Source organism: Chlorocebus sabaeus, chromosome 4 (assembly GCF_047675955.1).
Source record: "Chlorocebus sabaeus isolate Y175 chromosome 4, mChlSab1.0.hap1, whole genome shotgun sequence".
In the NCBI taxonomy this organism is placed as follows: Eukaryota; Metazoa; Chordata; class Mammalia; order Primates; family Cercopithecidae; genus Chlorocebus; species Chlorocebus sabaeus.
In genome coordinates, this window is record NC_132907.1 from 89,914,446 (window position 1) to 89,927,376 (window position 12,931).

Below are 12,931 nucleotides of genomic sequence, written 5' to 3' on the forward strand. Positions count from 1 at the left end.
TATACATGCGCATATAAACATACGCATACAAGCACATATGCATGCATGTGCTTGTGTGTGTGTGTGTGTGTGTATGTGTAGTGTGTGGCTAATTCCTTTTAATAATAAAAGGAGATTTTTTAGGAGGAACTGGCTCATGCAATTCTGGAGAACAAGAAGACCCACAATTTACCTCCCGCAAGATGAACACCCAGGAAAGCCTGGGTGTAATTCCAGGCAAGTCCAAAAGTGTGAGAAATCGGAATGCAGATGATGTAAACCCCAGTGTGAGGACAGAGAAGACAGTGATCCCAGCTGAAGCAGATAGGAAGAAAGGAAAGGGGCAAAGTCCACCTTCCTCTCCACCTTTTTGTTCTGTTCAGGCCTCCAGGGATTGGAGGAGGCTGACCCACACTGGGGAGGACAATCTCCTGGCTGAGTCCAGACACCCAAACGCTGATCATCCAGAAACACCATCACAGGCACATGCAGACGTGAAGTGTAATTGGATATCTGGGCAGCCCCTGATCCAGTCTAGATGACAGGTAAATAGATCATCATAATTGTGAGCCCTACGCTAGGGTGTTTTCCACTGATTGATCCTGGGCACCTGGAGTGCAGGTGCACCCAGAGTGAGCACCCACCTAACATCTATTGAGTGAATGAGTGACGGTGACTGTGACTGAGGCCCCTCCTTTGGGACACAGTGAAGACACTATGTAGCCCACTGGTTTAATCAGTATCTAAAATCGCAGCTAAAATCAGAGAACAAATATCTCAGATTTCTCTGTACTCATAAAGCAGCCATTTTTTTGTGTTAAATATTTGGGTAATTTTTATTAACAAACAGCAAACTTCAGTTAAATACAGGTCCAGAGAGCCTTATTAAATGTTAATTTTAAAATGAAATCATGAGGATGAAAATAATTTTAGGGAATTGAAAGAGGCAGAACAATGACTTCTCTAAGATGTCCATGCCCTAGTTCTCGAGACCTGTGAATACGTTACCTTACATGGCGAGGGACTTCGCAGATGTGAATAAGGAAACATCTTGAGATGGGAAAAGTATCCTGGAGTATTCAGCGGGGGGACTAATGTAATTCCACAGTCCTTGTGAGAGAGAAGCAGAGAGTTGGAGCCAGAGGCTCCAGAGGCATCCAGAGATGAGAGGATGGAGGCTGAAGTTGGAGCTACATGGGGCCAGGAGCCAAGGCCTTTAGAAGCTGGAAAGGGAAGAGGTTCTCCCCCAGAGCCTCCAGAAGGAAGCAGTCCTGTAGGCCCCCAACATCCAGGGAGCCCCATGTGGACTTTTGAGCTACACGACTGTAGGATGAGAAATGGGTGCTGGTTTCAGCCATTGGGTTTATGGGAACATATTACAGCAACACAGGAAACTGGTACAGGAGGCGAGGGGAGCTATTCTGTCCTTGGGCAGTGTCTGTGATATCAGAGCATTTGTTGTCTCTGGGCCAGGATCGTTAGGCCTCGGATTCTGTGCAGATTTGGCCAAATCTAGCAATTATTTGGACACATGAAAGCCTTAGGAGTCACGCATCTAATTTTGAAATTTTTATGGAGATCCCAGGTGGCAAATTGTTTTAAAATTTCAACACCCTTGTTAATAATTGTGACTCTGAAGTAATATTGGTATACTTTAAAATCTGTCAATTTCAGAATAATGAGATTTTTAAAAATTTTACCTTTCTCTTTCCAAAGAGAAAAAGTTGACAGCTATAAATATATAAATATAGATGTATAACTACCACCAATTACTTTGTTAATTTGATTTTCATCATTTTCTCAGTATGCATGTGTGTGCATGTATGAATGGTATTATCATATAGACTATAAATCATTAGTAATTATTGCTATGAACATATAGCTTTATTAATAGTTCTAATTTTAGAAATAAAGACCACTAAAATATCTGTGAACTTTCTAAGGATCTGCCCGTACAATTTAAATAATACTTCTACCATAATAAGTTTCAAATACTCACTTAATGATTGTAATATTCTTTTGATATTCACCTCAATTTTAAGCTGGGAAAGATCTGCCGGTCACAGTTGATTTCTTGAACAAAAATGTCCATTTTGCATTAACCTAGACTTCCAGAATGATTTGTCTACTTTCGCTTTGATTTTGGAGGGAAGTGTGTATGGCTTCCCTTCTAACTCATTTAGTGAGGGTGTTCTAAAGCCACGGTCAGATTTAGATTCAAATACACTTCCCTGTTATTTCTTCTTCCTATCACAAATGTCCTTTCACATGGCCAGTGGTTTTAGATGAAGTGAGCTCACAATTTCATTCTTCCTCATGTCTCGTCTAGTTTTATCCTTTCTCTTCGTGTGGGTCAGAAATGGGTGAACCTGCTTGTCTGCGAAGCTCGTGGTTTGGGGATGGGTGCTGGAGTCTGCTGCTCAGCTGCGTGAGCATTTTGTTTTGACTTGGGGGATTTGTTTACTCAGAAAATGACCAAAAACTACCAAGAATGCTATTAAATTCAAACTTAACATGAGTTATGTCCCTTAAGATTGATAATTTCTGGTTGTTAACAAAGACTTTTCCCAGTTAGTTCATCTAGATGTTAGGGGAGGAAAAAGGTCATTGTAAAGTACAGTACTATGTAATGCACACTCTTGAAGAGAAAACGTCAAGACCGCACACTCCTTTCTCTGAATTTAGAGGGTTAGAAGGGCATAGTAGAAATCAGGTCCAGTGATTTGGCTTGACTCAGATGCACACTCGTACCAATGTGCACATCTGGTAAAAAATGCACTTTGCATTAGTCCTCACATTTCTCTTTTAAATATGAATGACAGCTTTCATCCCCCTCCTTCTGTTTCTCTGTCCACCTCTCTGTCTCTTGTCTATTTTCTGTCTCTGTCTCTCTCTTTGCCTCTTTTGTCTCTCTCTCACTGATCACAGCTTCTCGGCCCTCTTTGATGGTGCCCAGACCTCTTTCTTCTCTTACTTTCCCCAGACACTCACTATAGTGATGATTTCATTCTGGCTCATGGCTCAAAAATCATCTGTATGTTGTTGATTCCCAAATTTATGTCCCTGAACTCTGAACTGTCCTTTCTAAACACGTTTGCATTCACACTCCAATGTCTAATTGATATCTCAAGTCTAACACTTAAACCACTTAATTATTCAGCTAATTGTTGATAAGGAGACAGCAGGGTCTACTGTGTGACTCTTCTACATCTGTGGACATCTGATCTGCTTCAGAGTTGGGGAAGCAAGCCTCTCTGGATCTGTGTGTCAATGTGTCTATTGCAAGGAAAGGAGAGTAGGAATGTACACGGGCTTGGAGGACATCCACCTTCACTTATAGTGGCCATTATCGCCCCCAGGTCCCCCCTGCCCCAAATCTAAAGGCATGTGTGCTTGCTATGAAAGTACATCTTTCAGAAAAATCAACTGCCCTCCCCACCTCCTCTGCCACTGAGGCTGCTCCTGCCCAGTCCTTCTTATGAAGAAACTCTGCAGCTCCATTTCAGCCTTTCGTACTCAAGCTTCCCCTGCAGGTGTTGGTCCACAGATGTAAAGGACGTTAGTGCCCTCTAGATGCCCAGTGTTTGTCAAGCCAAGCTCTTCTCATTCAGAACATATTCGATAGCCTTGTATATTCAGAAATATTATTTGAAAAAGCATTTGACTATGGAGGTAAAAAAAAATGCTTAATTGACATTTGCACTTCAAAATGTCAATCATAAGCATCAATAGCAGAGACTCTAGTATCCCAAGTGTATGTTTAATTCTAATGGAAATAATGTGAGCTAAATTTGCCACAAGAGCTCTTTAATTATCTCTATTGGAAAAACTTCAGCAAAAGGCAAAGTTCAAATATTAAGCTAATTTATAGTGGTTGAGAAATGCTTAATGCCTAAAAACAGTGAAATAAATGTAGATTTATTATGGGTAATAATGGATAATCACAACCATTCCAATATATTCCATGATGGCATAACATTACATAAGCTACATTATATTTATTATGAACATCTGGCATACTGTGCTCTATTCAGATAACTTTAATTAAAGCAGCCTCCAAGCTCCCATATAATGCAATAGCAGCTCTAAAGAGGAGAACAGCGCGGCACATTCATGAACGACTCAGCCTTACAAGTCGGTCACGTTCGAGATTAGTAAACTGTTTCCTTTACACAAGAGGGATTTAAGATAATAGTTTGCCGAACGCCTTTCACTTCAGAGATAAAACTGTAACCTCACAAGCATAGCTCTCAGTCTGGCTACCTAAAAATCGGTGTGTTGCAAACATTCCAGTCATTCAGGGAAGCACGTTTGGATTCGAGGTGCAGAAAATCATGGGGTTTCTAATTCTTTGGGGTGGAGCTAATCTTCTTCATTCCCCAGTGGCAGACAGGTGCGTGTGAGGTATAGAAGGCTGTCCTGTCTTCCCTGTCGACTTTGCACATGAGGCCTAGAGGCTGCAGGGCCAGGCCGGGACGGGAGGAGGCATTTTGCAGCAACAAATAATGCCGGAACCCCACTGCATGCCCCACACACTTCAAGTTTCCAGGAGTACAGCAGGGAACAAATCAGACGTTAACCTCTTCATATCGGCACTTACGCTGTAGTGGGAAGGAAGATAATACACAAAATCAATGATTATTCGTTAGTGACAAGTACAAAGGAACAGGGAAGTGGGGAAAAAGAATGGGAAATGGGGAAGCTGAAGCATTAGACTCAGGGGTTGGAAGAGGCCTCATTCAAAGGATGATGGCTGAGAAAAAACTTGCCCTTGTCAGGTACGTTATCTAACACACACACACACACACACACACACACACACAGATACACACAAACACAAATGCATACATAGCAATACATCTATATGCACTCTCTCACACACACAGAGACACACGGGCACATATGCACACCACACAGGAATACAAATATACACAAGCATGCACTCACATATAGATTCACAGAGAGACACATTCAGAGACATATTCAGACACACAAATATATAGCCACAAAGACATGTATACACATATATGCACTCTCGCACACACAGGCACACACATACATACACAGGAATCCATATATGCACATGTATACACTCACACATAGATGCACATAGACACACATGCACATATGTACAGAGGAATACACATATGTTCATGCACGCACTCATGTGTAGATACACAGAGACACACGTGGAGGCACATTCAGACACACAGACATATCCAAGAATACACACATACACACATGTGTAGGCGCTCACACACACATCGTAGCCTATCTTAAACATGGTGTTACAAGGAAAGATGAAAACCCTTCCGAAACAACTCTTGAAACTTGGGCCCCTGGCTAAATAAAGAGAAAGAAAGGTTCTTGCTTTCCCTAGAAATATATTTTTCCTTCAACAGTAATAGTACATGAAGTCCAATAGAAAGACGGATAAAAAGGAGATGTGCACTAGTCATGGTGTGGATGGAGCCCAGAGCTGGGCTGCTCTGGACTCCCTCCACAATCCCACCTGGGATTCTTTTTATGGGTGTGAGAAATGTGACCTCGAGTTTAGCATTTTGTTTTTTAGTTTTATTTTCCCTGATATGGTTTGGTTGTGTCCCCTCCCAAATCTCATCTTGAATTTTAGCTCCTGTCATCCCCATGTGTCATGGGAGGGAACCAGTAGGAGGTAATTGAATCATGGGGGCGGGATTTTCTTGTGCTGTTCTCCTCACAGTGAATAAGTCTCACGAGATCTGATGGTTTTATAAAGGGCAGTTCCCCAGCAGACACTCTCTTGCCTGCTGCCATGTAGGACATGACTTTGCTCCTCATTCACCTTCTTCCATGATTGTGAGGCCTCCCAGCCATGTGAAATTATCAGTCTATTAAGCCTCTTTTTATTTATTAATTACTCAGTCTTGGGTATTTCTTCATAGCAGTATGAAAATGAACTAATACATTTCCCAAACTCTTGGAAGAATAGAGTTTTTGGGTTAGTTCAGCAGTGGCATCTATCTAACATAAAATAATTAACAAGATTGTGAAAGGTTCAGAGGAGAATAGGATCATGAGACTTATGGACAGAGACCATTGGTAACTCCTGAAAATATAGCACTACGATTGATCTCCAGAACATTGTAAAAGCATGATTTCAACCTTAAGGAAGAGTAAAGGAAGACTAACGATCAAAATCAAGTGGAAACAAATTGGCTGATTTTTCTTCTACCTCTGTAGGAAAAGAAGCATTAAACAAATAGATGCTTTTTAAAAAATATGATTTATTATTAAAGAAAAATCAGATCTGTTCTATTTGTTTCTAGAAAGAGAAATTGTAAAAATTCAAGAAAAAGAATAAAATTTTTGTCTCAGAAAAATAACGGAATCTTATACCCAGGGAGGAGATCACAAGGGATCTCCTAATTGTTTAAAATTAATGCAAATAAGTGTCTGCACGCCTTTGGTGATGGGTTTCTCTTCCAGTATGTATGTGCCAGAAGACATTAGGATGGGCAGCACATTCATTTTCAAATATACATGGCCCCAGGATTTATTGACAGATATTTTATCATTAATGCATGATAAATTTCTAGAGCAAATTGTTAGGTAGGTTATTTGGAGGAAATTTGAGAAGTGGTCAAAGTTACCTAAGACCCCCATGGATTCCCTGGAAATGAGACCTGGCCAGGTGATCCCCCCTCTGTTGGGTTGAGGTCCTAGAGCACAGAACAGCAAACATTCTACACAAAATGATATTGCCTTCTATAAAATGTGTGACACAGTCTTTCATGACATTTTTTGGAAATCCATAAGAAATAAAACTTATCATTAGAGTTGAGTTAGGTGAATTTGTTGCTAGTTACAAAACTATTCTCAAGGAATATTGATCAAGTGAGCAAAATTGGTATAGAGGAATATCTAGGAGGCTGCTATGAAAACAATTGGATTCACAAATTTATTCTTGATTCAAATCAATATCTTAAAGACACTTTTATTAAAAATGTGTCTAATCAAATCCATAAGATTAGATAATATAGCAGCTGATTCAAGTGGGGGTATTAACTTCTTGACAAGCTTGGAGCCGTATTACAGGGCATAGAAAATATCCTATGAGTGTGGGAGAAGTCTTCTCTCACAGGCCTGAATGAAAAATGTGAATCAGTAGGGAAAGGAAGCCCCTTCCTTGAGGAGGCCCTGAGGGAGCGGGAGCATCCTCAGGAGGGTGTCCAAGTACTGTCCTACCTTTAGACAAAAAGATGGTTTATGGGCAATAACAGTTGAAGATGCACCTGAAGACATGGGCTGGCCTCAAAAGGAAAGAAGGTGTAGAAGGTACCAGGTCGCACATGTTTGGGAAGAGAGCAGAGAGCCATAGAGGTTTGTGGTGAGGTGCAGCCTGCATATTCCTGCCTTGTTCAGAGAAACCTTAAGAGCTAAGGAAGAAAAAATTCAGGTGGTGTATACTTTCTATATATAAACATAGATTTATATATAAATGTATAGTGTTTATAGAGTATATTATATATCCTAACATATAAATGTATATCTTTATAATTTATAATCTAATTTTTAAAAGTATAATTTAATTAATTATATAGCATATATAAAAAGTATATATTTATATTTCATAAATTAAATATTTTATATATTAACATATATAAAAGTATGTTTCTATGTTATAAATTAAATTTTTTCATTCTTCTTATTAACTTTGAATAAATTAGGAGTAGCTGATGCCAGAAATTGGCCTCTGTCACCTCCAGCAAATGGATGGAGAGAGAATTGCAGGTGTCGGAGAAAGAAAGATGAAGTAACGGCATTGGCAGTAACTGGCATTGCGTGAGGAGGCAGGGGTCCTTCTCCACAATAGGGTGCCCCCCACACACTCTGAGAGATACCTAGCTACAATTCCCCAGGGTTTATGGCCATCACAGTGCTGAAAAGGCAGTTGAGGGGCAAGGAGAGCCCTCCAACACTGTTTTCCCGGCCCCATCCCGTATTCACCTACCTATTGCCCTGACAACAAGCTGCTCTGTCCCCTTTAGGTGGTAGCGGCCGCAGGTAGCATCCTTGTCAAACTAGACGCAAGGTTAGCCTTCCATCCACAGTGATGCAGCCTGAACCTCTGGAAACCAGTGGCTCTTGGAAATCAAGACCGTACCCTCAAGTGTCCTTTTGATGACAATCCACTTTTTCTCCACACAGTCTGACTCACTCATCTCCAGCGGCCACCTTGCACCTCCTACCAGTCTTCACCTTGTCCTTTGAAATGGAAGTCATGGCCACAATGATCTGGTCAAACTCTACATCATGACCTCACAGGACAGAACCTACACTTCTGCAGAGTAACACATAAGGCACTGAACATGTTGCAGTCTCTGTGAAGCACTGAGAGAGCCCTAAGCTCTTCTCCACCCAGGAGGAAGAGAAACACCTCCGAGACCTGGAGTTCCCTCTCCATCCATTTGCTGGAAGTGACAGAGACCAGCGTGCATTTCTGACATCCGCTACTCCCAATCCACTGGTGTTCTAGAAATCATGGAGAAGACTCTTGGAGGCATTTATCTCACGGCAAACAGGAGAAAAATCCTGTTATGTTACATAGCATAACTTAAAGCTCAAATATTTGGATATAAACAAATACATTTTGTAAAGGTGCGTTAGGTCAGGGATTTCTAATTTTCACCTCTGGCACCTGGATTTTCCTGCACTTCTGTGTTGTATAAACTTTAGTTGAAATCCATGGTCATGCTTGCATTTAGGAAGCAAAAGTGTATTTACCTCAAGTTGAAAAATGTGAGAAAATCTGTACTCATGTTAATTGAATTTTAAAAACAAAAACGAAATATGATCAAATTTATATTATGTCTGTTGTTTTAAGAATAATTTAGATATTTTTGGAAGGTAATGGGAAATGTTCAGATTTTGTTGATGTTTTAAAAGCTTGAGTTTGTTTGCCTATGTACCAATTGTTTGTTTATAAAAACTTGAGAAATAAAACTAGGGTGCCATCAAAGTGCATTTTTCCCTTCCGTTCCTCTTAGAAATGTTGAAAATGCTTGCATTTTAAACTTAAGAATCAAGGTCAGTTCTATCTTTCACTCTACTTACCAAGGAAAAAGTCAGAATTTCAGTTTTATGAGAACTTTTGATGAGAGATTATAGAACTAAATCTCTTCAAGATTTCTAGGACCGATTTATATGAGAATAGACTGAAATAACTGATATTACTGTCAATACACGTGATCCGCAAAAGCCAGAAGAAGCACATGACTGAGTGTCATGTTGGAAGCAGAACATTATCTTCCTGCAAGAATCACCTTGTCTGCATCTGGGACTTCCTCTTCCATTTGTCAAGCTTCTCTTAAATGCCCCTTACTCTTATTCATTGCCTTGGTCTTTTCCAGGAAGACTTCTGTCTTCACCTGCCTCTGTTGTCTGCGGCCATCACTACGGGTTACACTTTGCCATGGCCTGGGACTGTCTGGAGGGCCCACTGCACTGTGCCTCTGCCTATCCACATCTCTGTCCTCCAGTCTCAAAGCCAGTTCCCCAGAGGCTGTGCCGTCACACCCCCACCCTCATTCCTCAGCGAATTTACTCTTCTATCTACATTTTATAAATGCTTTAAATTCCTATACCCCTTAACCTCACGACTCTCCCAACAGGTTTATTCAACCACCTCTGCTCCAAGGACAGGAGACTCAGGGGCTCACAGGGAAACCTCACAACACTGAAGTCTCTGATACCAGCTCCTCCCCTGAGCCCTATAGTTGGACACTGGACTGGGCCTCTCTTATTGTTCTGCCAGAGTTCCAGGAAATGCAGACCCTCGCATCCTTTCCAAGACAATATTGCCCACAGCTCTTTGCTCTACTAAGTTGGAAATCCTGTTGTCAGTGAAAGCTTTGGGTCCTTTCATTATTATTACTATTTTTAATTATCCTGTTTGTTAAACTGAAACACAGCAGGGCATTTTAATTATGCAAAAGTTCAGGTCCCCTGAGAAACAAATGCCAAGAGGAATAAACAAGAAAAGATTTTATTAGAACTATGTGTATGAGGGAGAATCTGGGACAGAGTCAGTGAGAGCTGAGAGAGATGTCAGAACCAGGGAGTCTGAACACAGTAAAGGAGCGACGGTAGGGAAGCTGGCAAGAGAGACCTGTCTCGCTGTTCCTGCCAAGCTCAGCCGAGGGTAAGGAGCCAGCCATAGACACACGGCCGCGGTGCCACCAGCAAATGGACTTCAGAGCCCAGTGGCTGGCTCTGGGTCCACCATGGCACCTACCCTGGGGGACCTGTGAGGAACGCTGGTATGGTCTCCACGCCTTGGGACGTCTTTCTCTCCGTCTCTGTGCAGATTTTTTCTGGAGCCCTTCTTAAAATCCTCCACTTGGAGTTTATTGGCATAGCTCATTCTTTCTTCCTCTCCGCATTTTCTGCTTGCTTCACACTCTGCTTGTCAGTTTTAGACACCCAAGGAGTTTAAATTCCGCCCATACACCAACTCTCCAGATCTCGTTAATATGTGGGAGAGTCATTAACTGGTGAACAGCACGCTTTATCTGGTCATATGATGGAGGCATCTTACTGCCAAACATTCTTTAGTCGTTTCCTTAGAATTCCAAGTGACAAATTAAATAGAAATGATGACCATTTGAGGGTTTGTTTTTCAATTTATGTAATCTATTTATTTCCTTTTTTCCATTGTATTAGCTAAGACCCCCAGAAACAATGTTGGCTTAGAGTTTTCTTGCTCTTGACACTAATTAGAATTTTACTAGTGTTTCTCTGTGAATTACAACGTTGTATACTGAATTCTAATGTGTTCAGTTTTTCCTGTGAACAAAATCTTATTTCCATGTCTCGTTTTCTCCTGCAAAGAAAATGCTGAAATTTGTCAACTATCTTTTTTATCATTTAACAAGATCAGGGAAACTTGACCCACTGAAACTATTATGATAGTAAAATATTTTCCTGGAATTAGACTTGAAATATTCGTAGTGTGTTTATATTTAACTTATATATTATTTGCAATTTTCAAACCTATATTTATAAGAAACTGTTGACAGCAATTCAGATTCTTGTTAAACCGGCTTCAAGAAAATGAAACGAGTCTGAACTGATTGTTTTTATAGCAGTTGAGAACAAGAGGGCTGTCTGTCCCATGTGTGGTTTCTCCAACATCTCCAAAATTCCTCTGAGTCTGGTGATTCTCTAGGGAGATGAGCAATAGTCAGAAGAGGCAGATCTGAGACGATTTTCACAATATTGTCTGTGTTATTAGGTTGTTCAACTTTCCAGTAGAAACAACTTTATGACCATTTTTCTATGTTCCAAATAAAACCCTATTCAAATTTGTATTTAATGTGTATTACATTATATATTAATTTGAAAATAACTGACATTTTAAAATGTTATTTTTAAAATTGGAAAATGTAGCCCCATCCTGTGAGGCTCACATCTTTTATGTAACTCACTAGAGTGAGGCTCACATCTTTTATGTAACTCACTAGAGTGCGCCTTCTCGTTTAGGTGGGTTTGCCACTTCTGTGGTTAGGTCGATTTGTAAGTTTTACAAGGTTTTGTTGTTATAGTAGGGGGATGTTTTTTCTTCTTAATATTGAATATACTTATTTTGCAACCAGGTGTCTTATTCTTGTCAGTTAATCCCTTTGCATTTTTCAAAGAGAGACTCAAATGTTTGTAAACAATAATTTTACTTATGTAGACCATTTGAAACGTAACATTTTTTTTTTCTGCAAGTACAGACTGAAACATTCAAATAATAATCCTAGGAGTGGAGATGCCTGAGGCATTTATCCTTAAGTATGCTAATGATTCAGTTTAAGAAAGATTTTCCCTATCATGTTTTTAAGCTATCATTTTTATTGTAATCCATTAAGATACTTATTTTTACTTTATATTAGAAGCAGAAGTTAAATGTGGAGGCATTTAATCTCATGATATTGTGATACGGGTAGTAGTTCTTATTTAACCTATTTATGTGTTAACAAGAATCAGTGGCTTTCCCAAGACTAAGCTTTTTTTTTTTTTTTTTTTTTTTAAATTTCTGCAGAATGCAATGCTTGCTTATGAGGGTATTTAAAAATAGTCTATTGTTGAATTTGAGATAACAGTGTCCTATGTAATATTTTCATCTCCACTCTTAGCTATGATTGGCTGATTTTCTTTTTTGGGTTTACTTGGCTTTGCTCATTGAGAATGAGCAGCATTTATTCCTTTGATTTTCTGTAGTTGTTTAGATAGAGTGAGAGCTTACCTTTCAATGGGTTTGAAAGTCTAAATTAATTCATATTTCAATGACTTGGGTACAGTGTCTTATTTTGAAGTTAATTCTTCATTTAATTTTTAATTATTATGAGTCCATAATAGGTGTATATATTTACAGGGTGCATGTGAGGTTTTCATGCAGGGATATAATATGTAATGATCAAATTAGCATAATTAGAGTATCCATTGTCTCAAGCATTTGTCATTTCTTTGTGTTAGGAACTCTAGGTACTACATGCTTTTAAACAACCAGATCTCATGAAGATTCACTCACTATCATGAGAATAGAAAGAGGGAAATCTGCCCCCATGATCCAATCACCTTCCATTAGACTTCTCCTCCAACATCAAGGATTAAAATTCAACATGAGATTTAGGTAGTAATATGGTTTGGCTGTGTCCCCACCCAGTTTTCATCTTGAATTCCGCCATGTTGTGGGAGGGGTGCAGTGGGAGGTAATTGAATCATGGGAGCAAGTCTTTCCCATGCTGTTCTCATGATAGTGAATAAGTCTCATGACATCTGATTTTTTAAAATGAAGAGTTCACCTGCACAAACTCTGTCCCTTTGGCTACTGCCATCCATGTAAGATGTGACTTGCTCCTCCTTGCCTTCCTCCATGATTTTGAGGCTTCAGCAGCCACATGGAAATGTAAGTCCAATTAAATCT

The 12,931-nt window shown here is 39.8% G+C and overlaps 1 long non-coding RNA gene across 1 annotated transcript; it reads right to left on the reverse strand.

Annotated features, from left to right (window-relative positions):
• Positions 1 to 3,883: 3,883 nt before the first annotated feature.
• On the reverse strand, positions 3,884 to 10,448 carry LOC140711599 (uncharacterized). The gene is made up of 2 exons (XR_012092870.1): positions 10,256 to 10,448; positions 3,884 to 4,580 (listed from the first exon to the last, which is right to left on the reverse strand). It is a non-coding gene; the product is annotated as an uncharacterized lncRNA (long non-coding RNA).
• Between the last annotated feature and the right edge of the window lie 2,483 nt (positions 10,449 to 12,931).